At 36.9% G+C, this 26,707-nt stretch overlaps 1 long non-coding RNA gene across 2 annotated transcripts; it reads left to right on the plus strand.

The window, feature by feature from the left end:
• The first annotated feature begins 5,854 nt into the window (after nt 1–5,854).
• Nucleotides 5,855–26,268, plus strand: LOC140611737 (uncharacterized). 2 transcript variants are annotated; one of them, XR_012012877.1, is made up of 5 exons: nt 5,855–6,142; nt 10,717–10,787; nt 23,456–23,754; nt 25,402–25,554; nt 25,984–26,268. It is a non-coding gene; the product is annotated as an uncharacterized lncRNA (long non-coding RNA). The 2 variants fall into 2 exon arrangements; XR_012012878.1 differs by having other exon boundaries at nt 25,987–26,268.
• Nucleotides 26,269–26,707: the final 439 nt, after the last annotated feature.

Here is a 26,707-nt window from a genome sequence, read left to right on the forward strand (position 1 = left end):
CTGTGTGACTATCATTAAAAAAAAAAAAAAAATGGGACTCGATCCCGGGACTCCAGGATCGCGCCCTGGGCCACAGGCAGGTGCTAAACCACTGAGCCACCCAGGGATCCCCTAACTGGTCATCTTGAAAGTAAGTACATACACATAAGTTCACTAATTAGCCATTTTCAGAACTTTTGAGAACATGATAAAGTAAGAATTTATAAAATTTGCAAAACTTACATATTTATGCCTGTAGAATGATTGTTTATGCTTTAAAATGCAGACTTATTATGTGTGAACTCTGAAACACTACGGTAGGAGTTATCATATGATTTCTGCCTTGATGTTTAGTTACTCAAGAAGACAGAACATGCACATGTAAAGACAACACTAGACAGCAAAAACTGTATCAAAAAAGAGATCCAAATATCACTATGATAATTTAGAGAAGGTCCTAGAATAGTTAAGGAGAAGTAAGACAACAAGATCTGATATTTGAAATATTTAGACAAGTTGTGGGGTTAGAATGGTTTGGGGACTAAAGAATGTTCTAGATAAGGGAAGTAGTGCAAAGAAAGATTCCTGGAGGTGGTGAGGGAGAATTCTATCAAAAATATAAAGGCAGCCCGGGTGGTTTAGAGGTTTAGTGCCGCCTTCCGCCCAGGGCGTGGTCCTGGAGACTCGGGATCGAGTCCCACATCGGGCTCCCTGCATGGGGCCTGCTTCTCCCTCTGCCTGTGTCTCTGCCTCTCCCTGTGTGTCTCTTATGAATAAATAAATAAAATCTTTTAAAAAAATCTAATAAGATTTGTTATAAAACAAAGACATCTACTATGAATAGGGCATAGTGCTTAGAGGGTTAAATTGTATGGAAATGATCTAGAATAGTCAACTATGGGGAATGTGTCAACAAGAGATGATGGAAAGAGTTTCTGGGTGAGCAGGTGGGCCAAATTGAAATTAAACATCATTGTCTTTTTTTTTAATTATTCATGAGAGACAGAGAGAGAGAGAGAGAGAGGTAGAGACACAGGCAGAGGGAGAAGCAGGCTCCTCGCAGGGAGCCGGACGTGGGCCTCGATCCCAGGTCTCCAGGATCATGCCCTGGGCCAAAGGCAGGCCCTAAACCACTGAGCCACCCTGGGATCCCAAAATATCATGATCTTATAAATTTTTCTAATAATGCCAAAGAGTAAATGAGGTTGTCTGGGAAATTCAGATCAGCAGAAAAGGGGAACACTAAAGTATGAGGTATTTTCTTGAAAATATAACAGCTGTTCTGTTTTTTAATAACAGGAAAAAAAAATGATGAGAAAGCAGAAGAAAATAGGTAGTAAAGGGGAAAAGAATTGATTTTCTTTGAGTAGACATGAAAGGTTTTCATTCTGTCATCAGACCCAGATAATAGGGGTGGCTTTGTAGGAGGGCTTTCTACCCTCCTCTATTGTTAGGAGGGTAGAAAGTGTGCAATGTGGCCCAGAAAACTTTGAGAGGGCAGATTTCCGTGACTAGATGAGATTTTGGGTTGTCTGATATCATTTTTCTCATTGGAAATTTGATGTGGCTGAGCCTTTGGGCACCATCTCTTCCTCATCATCTCCTTGGAAAAGGAAGAGGGTGTTTTTCTCTTTTGAGGCTCTGATCTCACTGATCAAAACAAGGTTCCTTGAGACTGGAATCTCACTGAGGTTCTCAACGTTCTGTAGGAAGAATGTTAGCTCTTAAGATTGCCCAAGAATGGGCAGCCCGGGTGGCTCAGCAGTTGAGCGTCTGCATTTGGCTCAGGGTGTGATCCCGGAGTTCCAGGATCGAGTCCCACATCAGGCTCCCTGCATGGAGCCTGCTTCTCCCTCTGCCTGTGTCTCTGCCTCTCTCTGTGTGTCCCTCATGAATAAATAAATAAAATCTTAAAAAAAAATGCCCAAGAACTGATCAAAGCTTTGTGTTTCCATGACTATAGGTGACATCCTCATCCTTAGCTCGACTTTCATCAGTGCACACTTATATCACAAGAGGGATAGGATAAGAATACATGGTTGAATCACATCCAAGAAGTTATTACTTACTGGGGGGTGGGGAGAAGCAACTAACCACATATTTTTGTTTCCTGCATCATCTTCCTATAGGAAGGACAAAACATTTTTGTAGGGTTCCCTGAAGAGCTTGGCCTAATTCAATTTATCTTCCAAGCCTTTTATTGTTGTCTGAGATCTTGTTTGCTTTTGTGTCCTTATGTAACATGAAAATATACACACAGATTTCTATAAAAGTGAGGGATGAGTGGGCTGCTCACCTGATTTTACCCACTCTGGTTACCAGAATCTGAAAAATTGTAAATATATGAATATATGTGGAAGCATTTTTCAGAAAATCATCAAATTCTCAGTCAGACAATAGTAACCCTATACAGGGTGGATAAAGAAACACATTCTGTGCTACACCAGGTTGTTCTGGCCTCAGTCTCATCTTCCAAGGCTTCCTAATCTTGTTTTGGGGCTTATATTTGTAGATTTGAGGCATTGTTTGATCTTATTTGTTCTAAGTATTGAGTCGTATATTAAAATAAACCTTTCATCTGCACCATTGGGGGAATGTGGTGTTTGCTATAGTTCTTTCTTCCTCTCTTACAAGCTTCCTACATATAACAGTATTTTTCTGCCCTGGTAGCAACAATAATCAAAAGCAAAAAATCAAAATAAACAAAAATCAAATAATCCACAATAATTTTGTGGATGTAAAAGCCTGAAGTGGGCATCTGTTGTTTGTTGTTTTTGCCATACTGAAAACATTCATCCTTTTTATGGGAAAAATTTCTTTTGGGGAATTCCCTTCTCTCAAATTAGACTGTGTTTGACCAGAATTGTCTCCACTCTCAACTCTGGAAATGTTCCATGATTAGTGTAGGCTACAGTGATTGGTTTAAGGATGGGCACATGATCCAATTCTGGCCAATGAGAGTCAGGCCCAGGGCATTTTTGTCAGTTTTGAAGTAGAAACACTTTCACTTTCTTGCTGGATTCAGGACAAGTGCAGTTGCAACCATCTTGTGAATAATGCCAAACAGTGACTTAAGAACAAGACCTCCCCTGAGAGGTGAGGCACAAAACGGAAAAAGAAACCAGGTCCTGGATCAAGCTTCACTAAAGGAAATCCGCTTTTGAGATGCTGAAATACAGGTTAATAAACTCAATTTTCATTAAGCCATTTGGAACTTTTTTTTTGTCACTTGTACGTGAAAAGATGTAAGGCATTGAATGAATAAAGCTTCTTTAAACATCCGTGTGCAGGGTTTTGTGTGGAATTCATTTACAAAAGCTATTGAATGATTGTGTTACTGACTACTTGGAGTTCAAAATGTAAAAGGATCCTGGTTTACTAATACCCTAATATTTTCTGAGTGTTTATTCATTCCTTTATTCAACACATTCATTGAGACATATTCCATATCAGAAATTTTGTTAGATTCTGAGAATAAAGTGGTAAAACAAACGAGATACTGTTTGTGATAGCAGAGAGTAGTAATGCCTACTGGGAAGGCTAGACATTATTAAGAGACACACATTAGTATCAAGATGGGAAGAACCAAAGAGATTGAAGAGATACTTAGCAGGTTGAATAGACAGGATTCTCTAGTGCATTGGTTATGGGGAGTGGGAGGAGAGGGAAGGATCTCAGGTTCCCACATAATGTAAGGGTAGGGGGCGGTATCATTTACATAAATTGCTATTTAATTATTTCTTAATATTGTGTGGGTTGCATTCATGTCTTATCTTGCCAATTAATTTGTAGGCTCCTTTGTGGCATATACATGTACACATAGTTTATACATATACATATGGTGTACAAAGCATAGAGCTTTGCACTTCGCAGCGGTAAAATATTTAATTGTTGATTTGAATTGACATGTATCCTTATTTTATCCTCAAGGGTCATATGAGTTTATTCTTATTTTGTATTTATAAACAACTTGAGTCACAGCACAGCAGAAACCCAGCAGTTTTAGCGTGCATGTAATACTTATTAAAGCCTTATTGAAGATAAGAAAGTTGTGTGGGAGTACAGAGACTGTGACATTGAATAGTTGCTTCTCAGAAATTTATAATAAGTTCTCTTAATTTACCATTTTATGTCTCTTGATCATGAAACTCTTAAAATTTTGATGGGAGGTCTCAGATCTTCCATTAATGAAACTTATGTTCTAGCTAGCTTAGGAAACTGGATTAGGGATGAACAAAAAGTCTGAGTCAGAGTATAAACACTATCATTCAGGATGGTGTGTGGGAACAACTGAAAGATGGAGGAGTCCTGGTTAATTCACTAGTTATCACTCGGACTTTATCAAGGGGTGATAATCATCTGGACATTTCTGCTCATTCTAAGAAGACCAAAGAACTTTTTTTTTTTTTAATAAAGATTCTATTTATTTATTCATGAGAGACACAGAGAGAGAGGCAGAGACATAGGCAGAGGGAGGAGCTCCCCCGCAGGGAGCCTGACATGGGACTCGATCCCAGGACCCTGGGATCACATCCTGAGCCAAAGACAGATGCTCAATCATTGAGCCACTCAGGTGCCACAGACCAAAGAGCCTTTTAATCTGGGAGGCGGGACATTCATGACAACCTGGAATACCTTCCCTGTACTCCATTTCCATCTCTTGTCCACTTAGTCATCTGTGGAATAGTGGATAGAACATGGGCTAAAGTCATATCCTGGGGTTCAAATCCCACCTCTACCACTTGTTTGCTGAATTGGCTTAGATAACTCACTGATGTCTTCGAATCTTACCTTTCTTATTATAGAATAAGGGTATAAAGATTCAATGAGATTGTGGTAGTTGAAAGTTTAAAGCCTAAAACTCAGAAATGTAAAGAATATCATATTAATGTATTTGCTTTAGATAAAATGAAGTTAACATTAATAAAATTAACTCTAAGTACATAATCTCTATCTCACCAGGTTGACAGGATGCTACTTTAAACATTGCGTCACTGGTTACTCCATCTGCAAATATTAAATTTATTTATATTTTATTTTACAGAACTGTGTACCTTATTGTATAGATTTAAGTGCCTAGTCAATTGGAGGTGAGTTTTTCCAGGAACATGATTTCTAAAACAAACAAATAACAACAACAAAATACACACATAATTAAATGAAAATAGAAGAGGTATACTATAAGCTTTCTTTTGCTAAAAAAGAATAGAGTTGGGCTTCATAATAAAAATAAAAGAATTTAGGTAAATGAATAACTTACATTGGAATAACTGAAGCAAATTTCTATCTCCAGTGGCTATTTTGTTTTTTTTTTTTTAATTTTTTTTATTTATTATTTATGATAGTCACAGAGAGAAAGAGAGAGAGAGAGAGAGAGGCAGAGACACAGGCAGAGGGAGAAGCAGGCTCCATGCACGGGGAGCCCGACGTGGGATTCGATCCCGGGTCTCCAGGATCGCGCCCTGGGCCAAAGGCAGGCGCCAAACCGCTGCGCCACCCAGGGATCCTTATTTTGGGTTTTTTATCTAATGATTGCCTTACTTTCACAGATCATTGAGAATGTAAAACTCAAGACCTAAAACAAAAGGAGATATTCTTATTTTGCCCACTAAAATTGAAGTACTATTTTTCTGATGTTATATATCTTTATTGCCTCACATTTGGAAAAAATACAATGGAAAGTATAGCAAGTAGATAAAGCCATTCAGGGATCCCTGGGTGGCGCAGCGGTTTGGCGCCTGCCTTTGGCCCAGGGCGCGATCCTGGAGACCCGGGATCGAGTCCCACGTCGGGCTCCCGGGGCATGGAGCCTGCTTCTCCCTCTGCCTGTGTCTCTGCCTCTCTCTCTTTCTCTCTCTGTGACTATCATAAAAAAAAAAAAAAGATAAAGCCATTCATATTTGGTGTAAGAATGCAAGTACATTTAAATTACAAAATAGAACAATTATAACAATATACTGGGATAAAAGTTATGTGAATCTGGTATCTCTCTCAAAATAACTTACTGTACTCTCAGCTTTCTTCTTGTGATGATGTGAGATGATGAAATGCCCCTGTGATAAAACAAGGTGAGGTGAATGGCAGAGACATTATGATGTAGTGTTAGACTCCTATTGACCTTCAGAAGGAGGACCATCTGCTTCCAAACCACTGTTGATCACAGGTAACTGAAACTTTATAGTAAAATTTAATATCTGGAAGCATGAGTAGTCCTACTTTGCTCTCTTTTCAAGACTGTTTTGGGTATTCTGGTTCCCCTGCATTTCCATAGGAATTTTAGGATTTTTTTAAATTTCTGCAAAAAAAAAAAAAAAAAAGTTCAAATTTTGATGGAGATTGCACTGAATCTGTACATCAATGTGGGGAGTATTGCAACTTCAACAATATTAAATCTTTCAGTCCATGAACATAGATGTCTTCATCTATTTATGTCTTTCTATTTATTTGTCTTCCTTAATTTATTTCAACAATGTTTTATAATCTTGGTGTACAAGTCTTGTACTTTTACTAAATTTAGTCCTAAATGTTTTATTCTTTTTGACATAATTATAAACAAAATTTTAAAAATATGCTTTCCTGGATGCTTATTGCTACTGTGTGGAAATACAACAGATTTTTGTATATTGAACACGTACCCAGCAATCTTGTTTAACTTATTTATTAGCTCTGATTGTTTTTATTGTGGATTCCTAAGCTTTTCTATATAAAAACTAATGTCTTCTGTGAATAGAAGTAGTTTTACTTTTTCCTTTCCAATGTGAACGCCTTTTATTTCTTTTTCTTTCCTCATGCCCTGACCAGAACCTCTAGAATAATGTTGAATAGAAATAGTGAGAATGGATATCCTGCATTATTCCTGACTTGGGGGATAGTTATTAGTATTTCTCCAGAAAGTATGATATTAGTTTTGGGTTTTTCATAAATGTCCTTTATTAGATTGAATAATTTCCTTTCTATTCATGTAATATCTATCAAGATGTTCATGTGGCTTTTGTCCTTTATTCCATTAACATGACTGCATTTATTAATTTTCATATGTTGAATGAACACTCCATACCTGGGATAAATCCCACTTGGTATAATTCTTATATGTCACTAAATTTGGTTTGTTAGCATTTTGTTGAAGGTTTTTGCATCTATATTCATAATGGATATTGGTGTATGATTTTATTTTCTTGTGATTATTTTATCTGGTTTTGGTGTCAGGATCATACTGGCCTTGTATAATACATTGGGGACTTGTTCCCATTTTTCTGTGTTTTGTTTTGTTTTTGGAAGAGTTTGTGAATATGTTAATTTCTCTTTAAACATTTAGTAGGACTCGTCCACAAAAGCCATCTGGGCCTGGGCTATTTTTTGTGAGATTTTTAAAAAATTACTAATCGAATCTCTTCATTTATTATTGGCTTATTCAGATATTAAATTTCTTCTTGGATCAGTTTCAGTAGTTTTTGTCTTTCTTCAAAAAAAAATTTTTTTTGAGAGAAAGAGAGCACAAGTGGGGAGGAGGGGCATAGGGAGAAGGAAAGAGGGAATTTTAAGTAGGCTCCAAGCTCAGTGCAGAGCCCAATGTGGGGCTCAATCCCACAACACTGAGATCATATCTGAGATGAAATCAAGAGTTGGACACTTAACTGACTGAGCCATCCAAGTGCTCCAAGTCTTAGAATTTTTTAAGTTTCATCTAAGTTATTGAATTTTTTGGTGTATAATTTTTATAGTATTCTCTTACGATCCTTTCTAGTTCTGTAAATTCATAGTAATATCCCACCTTCCATTCTACTACATAGACATATAGAGCTAAATACATTAATATTTTCTTCAGTTTCCCAGAATTAGACCCCACTAAAATGAGAAAACACATGGTTGTTGATTTTATCCTAAATTTTCTGAAAACGGGCCACAATTCTTCCTCAAAACTTTAAAATCATTCATATTTTCTATGATTAATCTTTTATTGTTCTGTCATCCTACATCTATTAGGATTCAATTACTGACAGCAGAATATACAGACTTTAGCCTCACATATATAAATAAATCAAGCCCCCCCCCCCTTTTTTTTCTTAATTACCCAACATTGACAGGTGGGGAACTGGGAAGCCAGTGCTTGTTGCTGGCTCCAACACCACACAATTTCTGCCACTATCCATTCCATGAGAATGGACAACTTATGACCTGCTGTTTCACACTGGAAAATGAGGAACTCAGCCCTGATACCACTGTATTAGCTGTCACAGAAAAACCAAATGTTTCTGTGACTATCTTTACCAGCAGGATCCAGAGTTTTGCCCACACTGGTTTTATCAATTTTCAAGGTGATACTGTGGGGACATAGACAGATTTCCTAATGCTTTTGTTATACTTTATTTATAACTTTAGTCAGTTAGAAATGTAAACAAATTTTAAGAGTAATTTTCTCTTTAGATACAATATCTGTCTCCAGTGGTATCTTTTTTAACATGCTATTTGCTCCTTTCAGCTTTTATATATTTTTTAGAAACTTTCTATTGTACTCTCCTTCACATAACTCATGTTTGCATAGCTTCTAGTATTGGCATTTTTGCGTTCTCAGTTAAAGTTTTACTTCAATTTCCTCTCTACAACATCATGACATATTTTTGAGATAAAAAGTACTTATATTTTCCAAGTATTTGAAAGGACACCTACACTTAAAATGTCTGAAACTATAATGCTACAGCAACAAACATTTACTTGAAGCCATAAGGAGAAGAAACAAATTATATGACATGAGGGGATGGAATAATTAAAAAAAAAAAAAATATATATATATATATACACTCTTCACTCAAATCAGTGGGAAAAATACCCAAGTGAGAACACTGAATGAAGAGTAATTTTCAATAATTTTTCTCTTTTGACTCAAATCCATTTGTATTATGTGCAAAATAGGAGACTCTTGGATATGAAAAACAATACTCTGTATTGAGATTCCCAGAACACAGTTGTATGCATCTTTTTCTTGCTGTCTTTTCATTCTGCCAGAATAGCTAATCTGCATTCATTGCACATTTTTTCCATAGAAATTATCTTGTTTATCTTCATCCACCTATGTCCAAGTTGATTTGAATGAAATCTCTTGATACTTATCTCTATTATAAATGTTTTATTGGAGTATAATATACACACATATATATGTGTGTGTATATATATATATATATATATATATATATATATAAGACATATATATATATAGAGAGAGAGAGAGAAAGAGAGAAAGAGAAGTACATAAATCATAAGCATAGAACTAAAAAAATGAAAGCAATTTTGGCATTTTTTTCTATTGATACCAATGTTGGCTTTATTATAAACTATGCTCCATGTTTTTTTTACTGAGTGAAATCCCAGCTTACCTCATTGAATAATTGTCAAATGACATATATTTAAACATATAAGATTTCCAGAGAGATCAGTTACTATATTAGAAACTTTGAAAAATTAGAAATTATCTAATAGTTTATTATTTTTAGGGCTACTGGGTAATTGATCTGGCAATTGTTTATAAGCATTATGACTGAATCTTCCTGGGAAAGTGGATGCTAAAGCTTTCTGAGCCTAATACAGGTAGAGCAGGATTAGACCTAAATCTAAAGCGAGCACTTTTTCAGGTACTAGGGTACTCAGCAGTGGCACACAAGAATTTTTGGTGACATTCTGTTGAATATTTTGAAACTTAAATGTCATATATTTATATTAATATGCCCTACAAAAAATATAATGGTTATAGCAAGCTTATAATTTCTCAAAGAAAAATTTGCTGAATCACAAAACAACAACAACAACAAAAAATATTTTAGGCCAAATCCTGTGAGGCTGGTACTGAAGACTGGCTCACTGGCTCCATTCCCACCTGCATGAAGTGGACCTTACTGCACGCTGCAGTCTGGAAGATAAGGACTACATTTCTTAGATGCCTTTAGAGGCCAGGCTTCCTGTGATCTACCATCAGCCTGGGTTCTAGGAGGCACACCTATTACACTTATGTATCTACCTTTGTAATTGTGACTCATAATTATTTAAGATCATAATTGGAACTTAGGAAAAGCCCCACTTCTGCTGCTTGTGCTGTCTCTGCAGAGAAACACAATCATGGGAGCACTTGGTTTTCTGTAGCAGCTGTAGCAGAGGCCCCCTTGACTCTCTTCTGTCATTAATCTCTTCCACCTCTATGTCATCATATAGAGTTAGGGTTTGGTTGATGGCAGCAGAACACCCTTTAGTTAATTTATGTTAAAAGAGGTTAAATAGCATTTTTGAGGTGACTCCTAATACTTTTGGAAGGGCTAGAGGAGCAAGCTCTAGGCTGAATTTGCAGGAATTACTCTCATAAAGTCTAACTGGCCTGACTAGAAGCCACTTTCTCTATTCCAATCTAGAAGATGAGGAATCAAGAGATTACCCCAGAAATTGTTGGCTTCAAGACTCCATCTTTTTGTCATGACTCACACACTACATGGATTGTGATTTGTTCATTCCAAATTTATTATTTTTCTATATTTTATTTTTATCTCTTTTTCACATTTTTAAATAAAGCAATCTGTTGATAATGAAAAAATGCAGTACTGCCTTATAAATGTAAAGATAGTTAAACTTACCAAGTGCATACAGAAAATACAGTGTAAAATGGTATGGTTTTTAGAAATTATATTTTTCCACTCTGCACCAAATCTGACCGCCATCTCTGAGGCACTTGTCATTTTTTTACACATTGTTCTGTAGGTGGCGCCATTGCTGCACAGTGGTAGGTCAGCGGCATAAAAATTGGCCTTCAAGAAGAGGACTCAGAACAGGTTAATTTTAAGGATCATCTGCAACTCCAGCACGTGGTTGGGTCGGAGCTAAGTTTTTCCAGGTTTGGTCTGTGGTTAAATGTTGGCGAGTTGCCTCTACTGTCTGGAAAGTAAAGGCAAAAAAGATCTGGCTGGCTTAATGCACAAGTGGGTTTGTCAGCAAGAGAGAAGGTGCAGTGCCTTAACCTTTAATGGGATGCTCTTGACAGCCCAGTTTATGCCTTGTTTTGCTTCTTTCAGAGCTCACCTGGGCTGGTATAAAAATAGGCCTTTCTGCTCAAGAGGCCGACTTAGCCTGTAGGAAGGGCGAGGAGTTGCCTGGGAGAGGAAGCCATGACACTGGGGGAGCTGTTTTTCATTCTCAGTTGAACTCCTGCTTTGCCCCCCTCTTGCCCTGACACTCTTTCTTACCTTAGTAACAAAACGTGAATTCTGTATTTTTCTGATTTTTGCTTTATGGAATGAATCATTCCCTCAAAACTTTATTTTTGGAAGAAAAATTAAAGTAGAATATGAATGTGAGCAATAACACCCAAATTAAGATAGATCCTGGGGCTCATTAACCTATTCAAAAGCCAGACAATGTAACTGAATAGAAACACTGGCTCCTGTGCATTCCTTTCAACTGTTGAAATCTAGCAAATTTGAAAATAGGGTGGAAGAATAATAATTCTTAGAAAACCCCAGTTACTTGGAAATCTACTTGAGCCACATATTTGTAAAGGAATGCAGTTGCATTAATAACACTATCAAATAGACATGCTTAGTAAAGATTCACCCAACCATGATTCTGTGGGTCAGCTCTTTTGGGGGAAGTCCACTGTGTTCTCAGCACTATGATCTGTTATGTGCGGCACAGAATATAGTTTGTACAGCACATGTACATTCTTGGTAGGTAGAAATTTTGTTTGCTTTTTTTGTACTTTTAAATAAACAACATAGATTGGAAGAATGATTTCCATATCTGAAAACAATGATTTCCTGAACCCCATTCACATAGATTACAATGTAATTGCGTTTTAGGCAAAACTTGAAAATCTCCATTTCTAAATGCTCTATAAATTATTCCAAGACTTTGACAAGTCTTGGAAGCCTGGCCTGTAAAGAAGGAATAAGAAATTGCTGTTAGAAACCAGAAAAAATATGGCTATACTCCCGGGCTACAATTTCAAAATCAGTACACTTACAAAACTGGAAATGGGTAAAAAGATAGGCTGAGGGTGAGAAGTAAAAATTTGGATTTTTGGCATCTAATTCCCTTTATTGCCTTCTAATGACACCTTGATCAAAATTGCTTTTTTTCTCAAGTCCACTTTAATACATTTTCAGAGTAGAATCCTACTCATCTTCTAATGATATCTGAAAGTGGGACAGAACATACTTGAGGTAAAAAAATAATAATAATAATCATCTTTGTGCTAGCCCAGTTCTCCCATCCAAGTACTAACCAGGCCATACCCTGCTTAGCTTCCAAGATCAGACAATATTGGGTGCGTTCAGAGTAGTATAGCCGTAGACGTGTTGGCCCAATTCCTTATGAGCTGATCACTGGCTATGGAGCATGCTGCACACTTATGTGTCTTGGTGTTGCAAATTTTCTATTACATCAAGTGTCAAGTGAATGAAGAAGGCAGTAGAATCTAATACACACGAGTGTGTAATTTAAATTGATTAATAGAGGGATGCCTGGGTGGCTCATTTGGCTGAGCATCCAACTCTTGATTTCAGCTCAAGTCATGATCTCAGGTCATGATCTCGGGGTCATGAACTCAGGTTGAGGTTGAGCCCTGAATTGGGCTCTGTGCTTAGTGGGGAATCTACTTGTCTCCCTCTTTCTGCCCCTCCCCCTGCTTGTTCTTTCTGTCTCTCAAATAAATAAATAAATAAATAAATAAATAAATAAATAAATCTTTAAAAATAAATAAGTAGACTAATAGTGAAGCGTACTCTCAAGCTGTGGGCATACTGATATGGAGTGGAAAAGAAAACGGAGATATAGTGTTTCTAACAGTATATTTAAAAAAACATGAAAAACCCAATGTAGAAGCTCTTCAGATAGTTCAACCTTGTATTAGAAAAAAAATTTAAAAAGAGTCATATCCTTTTATTCTTTACTGACTAAGGATACTACTTCTTTTTGCATTAATAAATTATATTTTATTATTATGTTTTGTTAACTATTTTTGTTATACATTTTTGCATCATATTTTAGAGATTAGAAATACCAAATACAATCATGACAACACAAGAGTAGTAAAAAGTAGTAAAAGACCTAAGTACTATAAGAAGATTATAAGAGTTTAACTTCATTTATCTTCTTTTTTTTTTTTTTCATTTATCTTCTTAATATTATTTTTGCTATTGTCCCATTTTTTCCTTCTGCATAAGTTATAAACTCTTGAATTTGTGTTCCTGTACTTTCATTTTTTTCATCTGGGGCCATTATCTTTTGACATGAAAAACAATCTTTAGTATTTCTTCTATTGTAGGTCTACTATAGCAACAATTTTTTTAGCTTTGGTTATATGAAAAGTCTTTATTTCTTCATTTTTTGAAGAATATTTTCATTCTGTATAGAGTTCTAGGTTAGAAGATTTTGTTTTGGTTTGGTTTTTTTCTCATTCGGTTCTTTAACTGTACCTTCTAGCACATAGTTTTTGAGTGGTATTTCTGTGAAGGTAATGTGGGTTTTTTCCCCTCTGTTTTAAGAATTTTTCTCTTATTAGTTTTAGAACAATGAAAGTTGAAGTTTTCTTTGTATTTATCTTGTTTAGAATCCACTGAATTTCTTGAATCTGTGGGTTATTTTTCACCAGATTTGAAAAAATTTTGGCCATTACTTATTCAGATAGTTCTTTTGTCCCAATGCCTCTCTTCTTCTGGGACTCCAGTTATGTGTATGTTAGATATTTTAATCATATCTTATATCTTTTATATGTTGCGTTTGGTTTCTTCCACTCTTGTTTGCTGCCTATGCCTCCTACATAGTTTCTATTGACCCATTTTGAATCTACAAACCTGGTCTTGTGTGTCCTATTTGCTCTTAAACTCATCAAAAGATTTGATTCCAAATTCTGTAGTTTGCATTTCTAGAATATTTGATTCTTTTTTATAAACTAATTCTCTATTATAATCCTCCATCTTTTCATCCATTTTCCTCAGCTTTCCTCCATCTTTTCATCCATTTTCCTCAGCTTTCTTTATATTAATCATGTTTACTTAAAATCTTCACTGTTACCCACAACTTCTGGACTCTCTCTAAGCTCATACCTATTGGCTACTTTATCTCATGTCCCCCTTGGATCCACCATTTTATTTTGTGTTTTTATAGTATTTTAGATTCTCTCTTGTTTCTTGTATGATTTATTTTTTTTCTGAGGTCTGTGCATGTGCCAGTTCATCTGCTACTTCTCATTCTATTCTGGTTTTTATACCATTTATCTGTTATGAGGACTCTGTTGGAAGATAACTTTCAATTGCAGAGAATCCAAAGTTCTTTCTATTTGTAAATTGTTGAAATGTCACACATCGAGAATAGTGTTTTGAGAAACTGTTCTGAGAAAATTCTGTGTTTCAGCCACTGTACAGAAGCATGAAATGCTGGAATTTAAGGATTGTTCTTGCCTAATATATTCTGCAAATACTATCTGCAGTTTATTAGTCCAGATTAACTTTATTTTTCCATGACTATATTTCTCTCTGTGATATTATTAGTGGCAAGAAGAGTATTTCTTTTAATGTTTACTTTCAAAAAGGGAAAACAAAGCTTTTAGATTCGCTCCAATATGAAAAAGAGCTCTCTCTTTCTTTTGAAAATCATAGCTCACATAGAATACTTTTCCTTTCCCAATTCATCAATTCCACTTCTCATGTTCCAAATGTTATTATTTTATTTAACCACTTCATAACCATATGAGCTACATGAGTGTTACTTACATAGAGACCAATGCCAGAATGGCTTATTTAGCTATAAACTGATTTTTCTCCAAAAAGCAAACATGTTACATATACTTTGTACTTAAAGGAGCCCCAATCAAACATTTGAGACCCACTTAATTGTACGGAAGGAAGGGAAATTAACCTAGGGTATTCAATACCTAAGCCCATTTTAGAACAGCATCATACATTTTAAAGTTGACTCATTTTATTAGTTTTGCAACATATTTTATAAAACCTTTACTCTCAGGAATGATTAATAAGAGAATATGCCTTCACTATGCAGACATTTTTTCTTCTATTAGAGTCACTGTGACCTAAAAAGCATTCTTTTGAACTTCTAGGAGAAATGGCTTCAGATTTATTGTCCTTCATAGCCCTTTAGGGGACATATAATAATATAAATTTGTTTAGATTATGAATCCATTAGAATATATAATATAAATGTTTTATATATAAAATTCTAGGCAAGATTTATAAACAAATTTTAAATAGATTTTCAGAAATTATTTATTCATCTCTCTCAGGTAATAAAGGAAGATTTGTTTCATTTTGCTTTGCTTTGCTCTTGAAAAAATATGGCATACCTTGTTTAACAATAGATAAAAGACATAGCTTATTGAACCCAATTTGTTCCTTTAGAAGGAAAAATCAGAGACAGCAGTGTCAAGGCAGCCTCAGACCCATGTAGGGGATTTTTCTGAGGCTTTCCAGTAATACCCACCCACCTCTTTAAACTCTTGTTCTCTGCTTGACATATAATTCTCACTCAATACTACATACAATTTTCCTCTGATTAATACTTCAGTCCTCACATTCAGATTCACAATATTTTTAACTAGCAACTTCTCTGCTATCATCTAATGGCATGTATAGGGAAAACCTTTACTGTATCTCACTTATTATCACTCCATTTACCTACCTTCTGACTAATACAAATAATTTATAATCTCCACATACAGTAATCCCCTCTCATGAGAATACTTCCCAGCACTGAAGCAGAGAATCATTAGGATACATCATTGAAAAATAATCCACAAAAAGAATTATGACTACTTATTGTTGGTAGATAGGTTGAGATCTTTGACAACTATGATCCCACAATGTCTCTCTAGCATGTCTGATGCAGGGTTGCTGTGGATTGAAAGAATTACATAAACATAAAGTGTTTAGTGTGATGTCCTACATTCAGGAAACCCAAACAATTTTAGTTATTGTTAATATTATTAATATTAGATAGCAGTGCTTTTTCCAACTCAGTACACAGCCATATCTCTCTTGACATTAGTATGTCCCGGCATTTTTGTAAATAAAATAGGGGCCATTATCAGAAAGCCGTCTTTTTTTCCCAAAAGATGACTAGGTTGTACATAATCACCCAATTATATCATATTTAAGCAAAGTCTGTAACTCTAGAATATTTGATTTATGCTTGTTGAAACAAAGTTTTAAATTTGTCTTTTCAGCTGAATGGTTTACTTTTTTGACAAAGGTGGAACTGACTATTAATTTCATCATCATGTCCAAATACACTAAGAGTGGATCATAAATGTGTAGTTTCTTGATTGAACATGAATTCATGAAGAGCTATCTATCAGCCTGTATAAACAACATTCATAGACAACCTTCTCAGGTTTATGTGGGGGTGTGTATAAGGTTGCAAAGGGAGGTGAGGAATACAGCAGGTCATGTTTGTATTATATCAGAAAAATTCCTTTCTAATCTTCTCATGAACAGATTCAACTGAATGGTTTATTATTTTCAACTAGTTCTCTACTGTTAGAAGTTTCAGCTTTTTTTTTCCCCCACAAGGCATCAAAGAAATTTAGCAAGGCTCATTTTACTAGTTTGTTTTCTATCACAAGCCAAATATGCTTTAGAAATATGAGCGACTATGTCATTTGTCAAGTTCAACATGTAATTAAGTGGGCCCCTTTAAGCAGCATGCAGAGATAAGAAGGTAGGATTTTAGCCACACATTTACAGCACACCTACACAATGCCAAAACTAGGTGGGTTGTATAATTTATTATCTAAATTGGGACACTTTAGAGAATAAGAAGAGGCTGTGTTCTTAAAGACAATAGAAGAAGAGGCATGAATTGAGACTGTCCCCAGTTAATTAGGATATATGGGAACTTTAACTATAACCCTCCTAAGATCTTGGAAAAATACTAGAAGACAAGAGATGTCTTTTGTTTTCTTGTAAACTATCCCATAGATCTATATGAGGCCTGTCCAAACTACAGCTTAATCATTAGATGATGACCTTTGATATTAGTTGAATAAGTACAATCTGTTACATAGATAATAAACCTTACAGAGGAGGTGAACAAGTTTAACAGCAGATTGGGGACAAGAGAATGATGCCTGAGCATGCCCTTCAGGAACTGTATCAGAATATCTGAGCCTCCTTGGAACTCAGTTTCTGCCAGATGTTTCCAACATCAAGGTCCAACTCACATTTCTTAGATATTCTGGGGTTCTGGCCCCAGTTAGAGGTCCATCTATGCATCCATCAAGACTAAAGTTGGAACTAGGTCTGTCAGGGCCATGCAGAAAAATGAAGGTCTCAAGAACTGTGGCCTGAATGTGAAATAGAAGTGCATAAAGCAGTTTTACAAGAGGGGATCCCTGGGTGGCTCAGCGGTTTAGCGCCTGCCTTTGACTCCAGGGATCGAGTCCCACATTGGGCTCCTTACATGGAGCCTGCTTCTCCCTCTGCCTATGTCTCTGCCTCTCTCTCTCTCTGTGTCTCTCATGAATAAATAGATAAAATCTTAAAAAAAAAAAAAAACGTTTTAGAAGAGAAATCAGTCAGCAGGAAGAACCTCAGGAGACTTTGGGTTTAAAAAATCGACATCCAGGTATAAAGAAAAAGTTTTCAAACTGAAGGAAAGATTCTGTCTCAGATTACCATAGACATCCAAGGGATTAGTTTGAGCCTCAGAGGAGCCCAGGCCTAGGTGGTGCTTTGGTTTAATGAGACCTAGAGGCAGGATGAAGCAGAGATAAGTTCAAATCCCAGCTGGATTGAAAAGAACACAGGCAGTCTGAGGTTTAAATCTTCCATTCAAAGGTACTGTGAAGGAGGTGGCTACATCTGTAAATGGTTCCTGGTATGTCTTAGGGCCTGTGTTTCTGGACAGATAAAAATACCATGGAGAATAGCAATAAGTAGCAGTGAAAAAAAAAAAGCATATGTTTCATCATTGAATATTTTCATGTGTCTGAAAGTATTTAAGACACCCTTCATTTCTCCTTCTGAATTCTAGGAAGCAACCAGCCACAAAAGATAAGATTAAGGGCCACAGAGGTCCCAATAGCTCTGTGTTTGTCTTACCCAATGGATGAGAGGAAGATGCATTTAGGAAACATCAAAGAATGACTGTAAAACCATTAACAAAGCTTCTGGAACTTCACTCTTCCAGGAAAATTCATAGACCCATAAGATCAGAGAACCAGAAAGGAGCCTGGAGACCAGTGATTCAGGTCCCCTCCCTTGACAGATGAGGCTAATGAGACCCCACGTTGTTAATAAGTTGTCCAGAGTTGTCACACAGCCAGACAGTGGCAGAACTAGTGTTAAATCTCAGTGCTCCTGACTCCCTGTTGAAGTCGGTGGAGGGAGGGTGAGAAGGAAGTGTTTAGGGGGAAAAAGAATCTGAAATCTAAAAGGTGGGAGATAGGTAAATTTAAAAAAAGGATTTTCAAATTTGGAATGTAGAGTTAGAAGAAAGCATAAGAGTGGCAGAAGCAAGCATGTAATCAGAAAGTAAGGGAGGTGCCCTGGCTGGAAGAGGCAGGCAATAGAGAAGATTAGGGAGACAAAATTAAGGAAAAGCTCTAAAGGCAACAAACATATGTCACTTGCCACCAATTAGGGTCATTCTTGCTATACACCATGGATTATTTTTTTGACAATGATATTTTAGAGGAACTGCCCTGACATCCTTTGTTCCCAAACACCTACAGCATTTGCTTTTGTGTACTCCAAAAATATCTTGTAAATTAGTCAAAATGGTTTGTCATGGCACCCATAAACTGGGGAATGGGGTTATGGCATTGATTCAGATCTGATCTCTGAACTTTATGTACAAGTTGTTCAGAACCCAAATCATTCATTCATGGACACAGAGATGGCATTTCATGCAGGCTGGTGTATTGCTTACATGTCTCACCATTTGGCCAAAATGAGATCCACGATGTTCACAATCATTCCTAGAATACTCTTCTCCCTATTTGCACTCTTCAAAGTCTGGGATTAGATTTTGTTAACTTCTGGAGGTTATGCCTGAAACATACTGAGTGCTCAGTAGGTATTTTTTAAGTTCACGAAGGATAGATAAGTAAATGGCCATCACAAATTACATGGTCTAGTGAGGTTGAATGGTCTGGAGCATCTCATTCAAAGAGAACTTGTTACTTATTATTGGAATAAAGAAAAGGGGGAAAATGCACATTTAACTTTATATAACTTTACACAAACAAGAAGCCCCGATAAATGTGATACCAGGAAGTTACTGGAGCATGTCCACCCCCCAAATAATTTTCCAAACGTGAACTTTTTTCATGACTCAATTCCTCTACACTGTGTAATAACCAAATACAGAAATGAAGACCATGTAGGTCTGTATTTAATCTATCCCTTTGACCTATTTCACTCTTCAATCAACCAAAGTCAAATGAAAATTGCCTGAAGGAGCTAAATTTTAATAAAACAAAATTTTAGATAATAATCTAAAAGAAAAGCACATGGACAATATAGCTAAGTGGATCAGGGTTTCTGTTTTCATATTGCTGAATTTAAAGTCACGGCGGCAGGGAGCTCATGTCACTAAGGAGCAATCAACCACAGCCCCAAAGTTCCCTAAGTAACAGAGCTGTGAGTGGCCTGGATCCAGCACAGACTGCTTTAGCCTGGCTTTGCCTAGAGGATCAGCCCCACAAATGAGAGCTGTAATATCAGTTTTCACCAGAAAAGTAGCTGAAGACTATTTTTTAAAGGCATGTATTGTTTTGATTGATGAAAGAGTGGAACTAGTAGATATCCTTTTCTTCCTAGTACAGCTTGTTCCTTTGCAAACAGGATGCATCTTAGAGGGAAGGAAATTTAGAGCATATGAAATAAACATTAGCCAATCATGAAGCACCCCCACCCCAATAACCTTTACTGGGGGAAAACGGGCACATCAGTTAACAAGTAGGACATTTCTGGAAGCAGATTCAGTTATCTGTGAAGAGTCAATCACTTTAAGAGAGGATAGAAACTGCCTTCTGGGTATTTTCAGAGAAGTATAGCACAGTATAGATTAACTTGGCTGTTCAAGCAAAATATAATTTCTTCCTTCTCAGAACTTGTTTGATCTTTTTATGTGATCCTACTTATCTGAGCTGTGGAGAAAAGCATTTGGTTCAACTCAGAAAACAAAGTTTGATCTAATAATATACATATTCTCTTGAATACCACTTAGGTTTTCAGGAATTGCCTCCTTCCCCACCCCAGTGCTCTAGACAGAGACATGTCAACAGATAAACTGAAAGACTCCCCAACAGTGTATGGTGGGGAGTGAGGAGCTAGGATAGCCTCATAGCAACAGAGAAGAGGGAGGTCTCAAGGATCCCTGCATCAGCCCCCGTAGAGCCCTCAACTCTTCTGCTGCCACACAATGTTCCTTCCACCTGATTACTGTACAATCTATAGCATATAAAGCTGAATTTTTTGGCTAATGAACTCAGCTTTCTCAGGGCTCCTTCTTCCCCACTTGGCACTACTTTGGCTCTTACCAGTTTAATTTCTATTCCTGAGATTGGGCTCCAATTCAACTTGTGGCCTTGGATCCGGGGTCATTTGCCTATGTGGCTGTTGCACTCCTCCTTCACCTAAGCTGACTGACCTGGGCCACTGTGTACTGTGTGTGTCCCTCCTGAGGGAACACAAGATGTTTTTAACACATTCACAACCACGGAGTTTAATGGGGACTTTGGAACTTTGACTCTAGGCCATGCGGCAACTCTAGGCATGCCCAAAATAAGAAAAGTTCAAAAGTCTCTGTTGGTAGTGGTGGTGGCAGCAGCAGCAGCAGTAGCAGTATGGGTGTGTGGGTGTTGTACATTGCCTTCAAATTATTTAGCATGGAGTCTGTGTTAAAAACTTTTGCTCAGAGACAGGACTCCTGGAAGTGGTGTCTTTCTACCTGTTTTGTCCTCTATGCCCATTTTCCTCCCATAAGGCAGCAAAATAATAAGAGGCATACCTTCCCATTCTTTTTCCTCTCAGGTAAAGAATTCCCCTACAAAAAACTTAACCATTTAGATCTATGAGGCCAGGATTTTGGTATGTTAAATATTTATTTAATTTATTTAAATTATTTAAATTATTTAATCTAATTTATTTAAATTAGAGTAAGTTAGAAATTTTTTTAGATATACACACAGACTGCTTTCATACTATTGTCTTGCTATAGCCTGGAAAAGGCTACCTATAAGAGGCAAGGCTGATGGTAGACCTCTTACTCTTGGAGGCGTGTGCCCTCTCCTTTCCTACAGGGACCTTAGGACTTAGCCTAGGGACTTCGAGGGAGCAGCATTCATAGGAGGAAATGAAACACATTTGTCTATTTTCCTCAAAATACTGTCTCCATTCTAGGAGTGGGAGGTGGCTGCTGGGTCTGTTCTGCTCCCCTCTTTATTGTCCAGGCTCAGCTGTGCCCTCTAACAGCCCATAGACCATGCCTTCTTCTTTCCCTGGCTTCCTCAGAGGCCCTAGGAACCCCCATTAAATTTGACCTCAACCATTAATTTGAGGAGTGGGGAGAAAAAACATGTCTGTGGAAAGTGTAAATGATTATGCAGTTTTTCAGAGACAACTTCAGAACCATCTTAACTATGATTAACAAGGAGAAAGCTACACACCCAGCACTGTTCTTGAGAGTCCTGCTTTCTATATTAAGCCAAATTCGTGCTTTTTCTTGCATGTAAGTGAAAACAAAAAAACAGTCTTTCCATACTTTTCTTACCTCTGTCATCAAATCAGGAACATGATAATGCCAACTCATTTCTTACTTATGTGCAGAAATGCCAGTGTTTTTTTGTGAAGTGTGTGTGGTATATGAAGAATAACAACAATAATTACATTTCTCCCAAGTGAATGGGGTGAAGACAGCATGACTCTTGCAGACGAAGTGTTATTTGAGGCAGAGTCCTCATTTATATATTGTGACTAAAACTCAGAATTGAGGCAATAATTACATTTTAATTTCATACTGATAAAAACTAGACTAAAAACTAAAAACCAGCCAAGTCCAGCTCCTATCAACAGAGCATTTTATTTTTTGCTTTATAGCATTTTATAGTCTAGTTCACATGCTCATGTGATGCATTAAATACTAAGTGAGAAACAGTTCAGAGGAATCAGAACCATCTTGCATTTTAAAAGGTGGCTGTTAAAAATAACCTTTAAAGAAAGCCTAGCAAAGAGAGAGAGAGAGAGAGAGAGAGAGAGAGAGAGAGAGAGAGAAGGCTAGCAGCTATCCATTAACTCCTTGACTCCACCAAGTCATTTTAACCAACATTTCTGTAATGGAGGGTTTCATGGAGGAAAATATTCTGAATGGCCAAGAGATACTCCTTGAACTTGGAGGTATGATTCAAAGTCAGACTCTTGACTTTTCAATAATTTTGTTTTGTTTTTTCACAGGCAATTATTTTTTCTTTTTTGAAGTAGGCTCCATATCCAGCATGGGGCTTGAACTCTCAACCCTGAGATCAAGTGTCATATGCTCTACTGACTGAGCCAGCCAGGCACCCCTGTTTTTATTTTTTTTTTTTTAAATGGAGACTTGCCCTTTGCTGTGCAGAGCTTAGGAAAGGGCTGGATAAATTTGCATAAGGAGTGCAAAAAACCTTCTGGGAAAGAAGGACAGAGATACTTCCTCTCAACCTCTGCTCTTTACAATTTGAGGTTAGGAAAATAGGGCACAGTAGAATGTGGTGTCCTTGACTAGAACCTGAAGGGACAAAAGATAATTTTTGAGTCCTTAAGGAATGATCTAAACTGATGACCCAAAGGTCATGACCTGGAGTTGATTCTTGCACAAGGCTTGTAAGGAAGACCCTCTGCTGGACTCTAGCACTTAAGAACAATGACTGAGCTTGTAGGTCTGATCTTGGAGCCTTGACCATCAAGGCTTGGATAGGAATCTGGGCCAGCAAGGACATCCTACACTGATGTAATTACAGCCACCAGAGCATATAGGATCCAAATATCCTTGTAGAAACCATTGCCTGGTGTTTGGAAGTAAAGCTCTTTCTAGAGGGCACGAGTCCCTGAGGGTAAATGGAAGAAGTCCATTTGTAGACACACAACTAAGAGATAGGAATATATTTGTATCCTGAGTTGGTGAATAAGTACACCCAAATTACAAATCAAATAATAATCAAGATTCAGTGAAATAGTATGCTCCTCCTCCTAGTCTAGATGCTTAGAAGTAGAAAGAAGTTTAGACCATGGTACTGACCACAAGGAGTTCTGCTGAATACTGGAGAGGCAGTTGCAGAGAATAAGAGAGGGTATTGAAAGCATTAAGTGTGCATAAATTATATATATATATATATATATATATATATATATATATATATATAGCATTTACTAGTTATTGGATCTTGCTCTTAGTGCTTCACATCTAATAACTCATTTAAATTTTCAATAATCCCATTATTTTTATTTCATAGCTGAAGACACTAAAAACAGAACTTAAATAATCTGCCAAAGGTCACACAGCAGTATGTGGAGAAGCCAAGACTGATACCCATAGTCCTGCTTCATAGTCTGTGCTCCCAAGTAACTATACCACACAACCACCACACATGTGGTCCCAGGAGTTCGGAGTAAACAATAGCAAAACTTAGGTAATGCAGATAAATGCCCAAGACTAATTTTACATCAAGACTCAAAGCAAAAGTTACATTTTACAGAGAAGCAGACGGAGTAAAAGGGATGCATTAAGAGCATGTGTGTTATTTAAGCAAAGGTAGGTTGATTTCTTTAAACTACCCTTTGTAAATTGTAAGATAAAGAACTTTTATAGTAGCCATCAAGATGGTGAACACTATGTTTTCTTTCTTAGAGGATAACCAAAGGAGCTTAATTTCATTTTCATATATCTAGCTTCTTATCGACCTTTTCGTTATATCCTCATGTTTGTATTCATTCAGTAAATACTTAATAAGCACTGAAGATTTAACAATTAATAAGATATGTTCCTTGCCTTCAAGGAACTTACAGATAAACAGGGATGATAAACAATCAAGCAAAATAACCAGTATAGGGTGAAAAGTGCTGTGCTATAGGGGCAAAGGCAGACAGCCCTGGACACCAAGGTAGGGCATGTCCTCCTGTGAATCAGGAAGGGGTGCATAAGAAGGGGCTATTTGAGCTGATTCGAGGAAGGGTAGTGTGCGGAGGACAAAGGAAGCAGTATATTTAAAGTCCTGGCAAGAGAAAGCATTTTAGGAAATGAAAGCCATTCAGTATGTCTGAAAAAATTAGGCTTATGTGGGGAAATGGCTTGGCAGGCAGGGTATCTGATGAGACCAGGGACACATTTGAGTTAGATAATGAGGGTCTTTAGAGCAATTTAAGATTTACTGATTCTATTGTGAGGACAATAGGGAGCTGCAGAAAGGCTTAAAGCAGAGATGTAACAAAATCAGATCTCTATTAAAGGAAAAAATCCTGTTTGCAGCATAGACAAGCTTTGGGAGTTTCTGAGACTGCGTGAGCTGGTCAGTAGCTAAGGCAGTATGTCAGATGACAGATAATGATAATCTGACCCTTTTGAATAGCCATTAAAACAAAAAATATGGGCTGATTCAAGAGATGTTAAGGAAGGAAAACCAATAACCGATTGGAAGTAATGAACAAAGGAGAGAAGGGAGCCAAGAAGGAGTTCCACATTTCTGACCTGGTCAGATGCGTGGATGGTACTGCCACCATGTGCTATAAAGAATAAACTGAGTTTGAGCTTTTAGGGAATCACCATGTAGCTATCTCTGGTGGGCTGTGACTGCCCTTTCCTTTGGGGCTGGGGGCCAGGGCCAGCAGCGTCTCACTAGCCACGATGAATTTTGATATTGTTAGCAAAGAGATAAGAATTAAAGCCATGGAGTAGGGGGAGGGGAGAGGAGAGAGGGATGAGATAAGTCATGGAGAAAATATTCTGTTGAGGAGGAAAGATGCTGAGCCAGATGAATAATGAAAACTGACTTTTGAGTGCTGATCCCCGAGAACACTCAAGGAGTTTTTGGTGATTCTGATGAAAGTGGATTCAGTGAAGTGAAGATGGTAGAAATCAGATCCAGGTGGGTTGAGATATGAATGGTGAGGAAATAGACGCTAAAAGCAAGCAAACTCTTTTTTTTTTTTTTTTTTAAGGATTTTATTTATTCGTGAGAAACATACAGAGGGAGGCAGAGACACAGGCAGAGGGAGAAGCAAGTTCCCCACTGGGAACCCCAATGCCAGACTCGATTCCATGACGCTGGGGTCATGCCCTGAGCCTAAGGCAGATGCTCAACCACTGAGCCACCCAGGCATCCCAAGCAAACTCTTGCTAGAAGTTTGAGAATTTAAGAGAGACTAAGATAGTTTTATTTTTGTTTTATTTTTTTTCCAATAGGAAAGATGAAAGACTCAACCCCAAAGGAAAAATGGGACTTTGTTAAGCAATCTGAACTCTTGGCTTCTAGGGGACCTAATTCTACAGTGACAACTTTTCAGATTTATGGATGGTGGGGAAAAAAATACTAAAACCTTGATTGAGAGTATTGCAGTAAGTTAATTTGTCTCCGCTATTATCTCTTCCTCCTTGGACCTGGAATACAGTGAAAATAAGTCTTGTGAAGAACAAAAGAATTCAGAGGAATTTGATATTTTAATCTTTAGTTTCTTGTTGATTCATCTTTCCCTCATCTCACACAAGCCACTTTAACTTAATGAAATATAATAAGTGAGGACTTGGTAAAAAGTACAAATCGTAATTAATATTGACCAAAGAGAGTTTGAATAAACAATGGCTATTGCATTCGTGCACAGGTATGTTATAGGATGTTAATATTAAAAATAATTTTAATTAAAATGAAGTTTTACAGTTTTATTTAATCCCATCTTACAAATAAACACTATGTAATCTTTTAGAGATATTTTTGTCACATTATCTACAAAAACATATAATTAATGTCTCTTTTTTCTTTTTTTCCAGCAGAAATCAGCAGACTGATTCCTTTAAAAGTAGCTACTTCCTCATTTAAATCATTTAAAGGGCTACACAAAATATTCTCGTAAGTCTAGTCTGAGGACTATTTTTCATTTAAGAATTCCCTGCTCCTGAGGAGCCTGGGTGGCTCGGTCTGTAAACCATCTGCCTTCAGCTCAAGTCATGATCCCAGTGTCCTGGGATCAAGCCCCATGTCTGGCTACCTGCTTAGTGGGGAGCCTGCTTCTCCCTTCCTGCTCATGCTCCCTCTTGCTATCTCCATCTCGTTCTCTCAAATAAATAAATGAAATCTTTTTTTAAAAAATGAATTCCTCCTCCTAACAGACCCTTATTACATTTCCCTATAAGAAAGCATCCTTCTCTCTCATAGTAAATCCACCCAACAGCCTTTGCCTTGGATTTCTTTATTTTATACTTTCAAAGACAGATGTATAATAGAAGACCTTCCTTTCCTTGTGAGCTTGATTTAAAGATCTACAGCTTGCTTTTCTTTTTGTGGTCAAGGGTTTATACAATCCATTTAGATTATTTATATTCATTTATGCTTTTTTGTTCAATGTATGTAGTGACAAAATTAAATAATTAATTCAATAACATTAAAAGTCTGCCAGGGTCTGTGATAAACCTTAAGAATACAAAGACGAATAAAGCATGATTTTATCATCTAATAGAGGAAGGAAGATGTTTAAGGAAGGAAATTTACTAAATA

Source organism: Canis lupus, chromosome 20, assembly GCF_048164855.1.
Source record: "Canis lupus baileyi chromosome 20, mCanLup2.hap1, whole genome shotgun sequence".
NCBI lineage: Eukaryota > Metazoa > Chordata > Mammalia > Carnivora > Canidae > Canis > Canis lupus.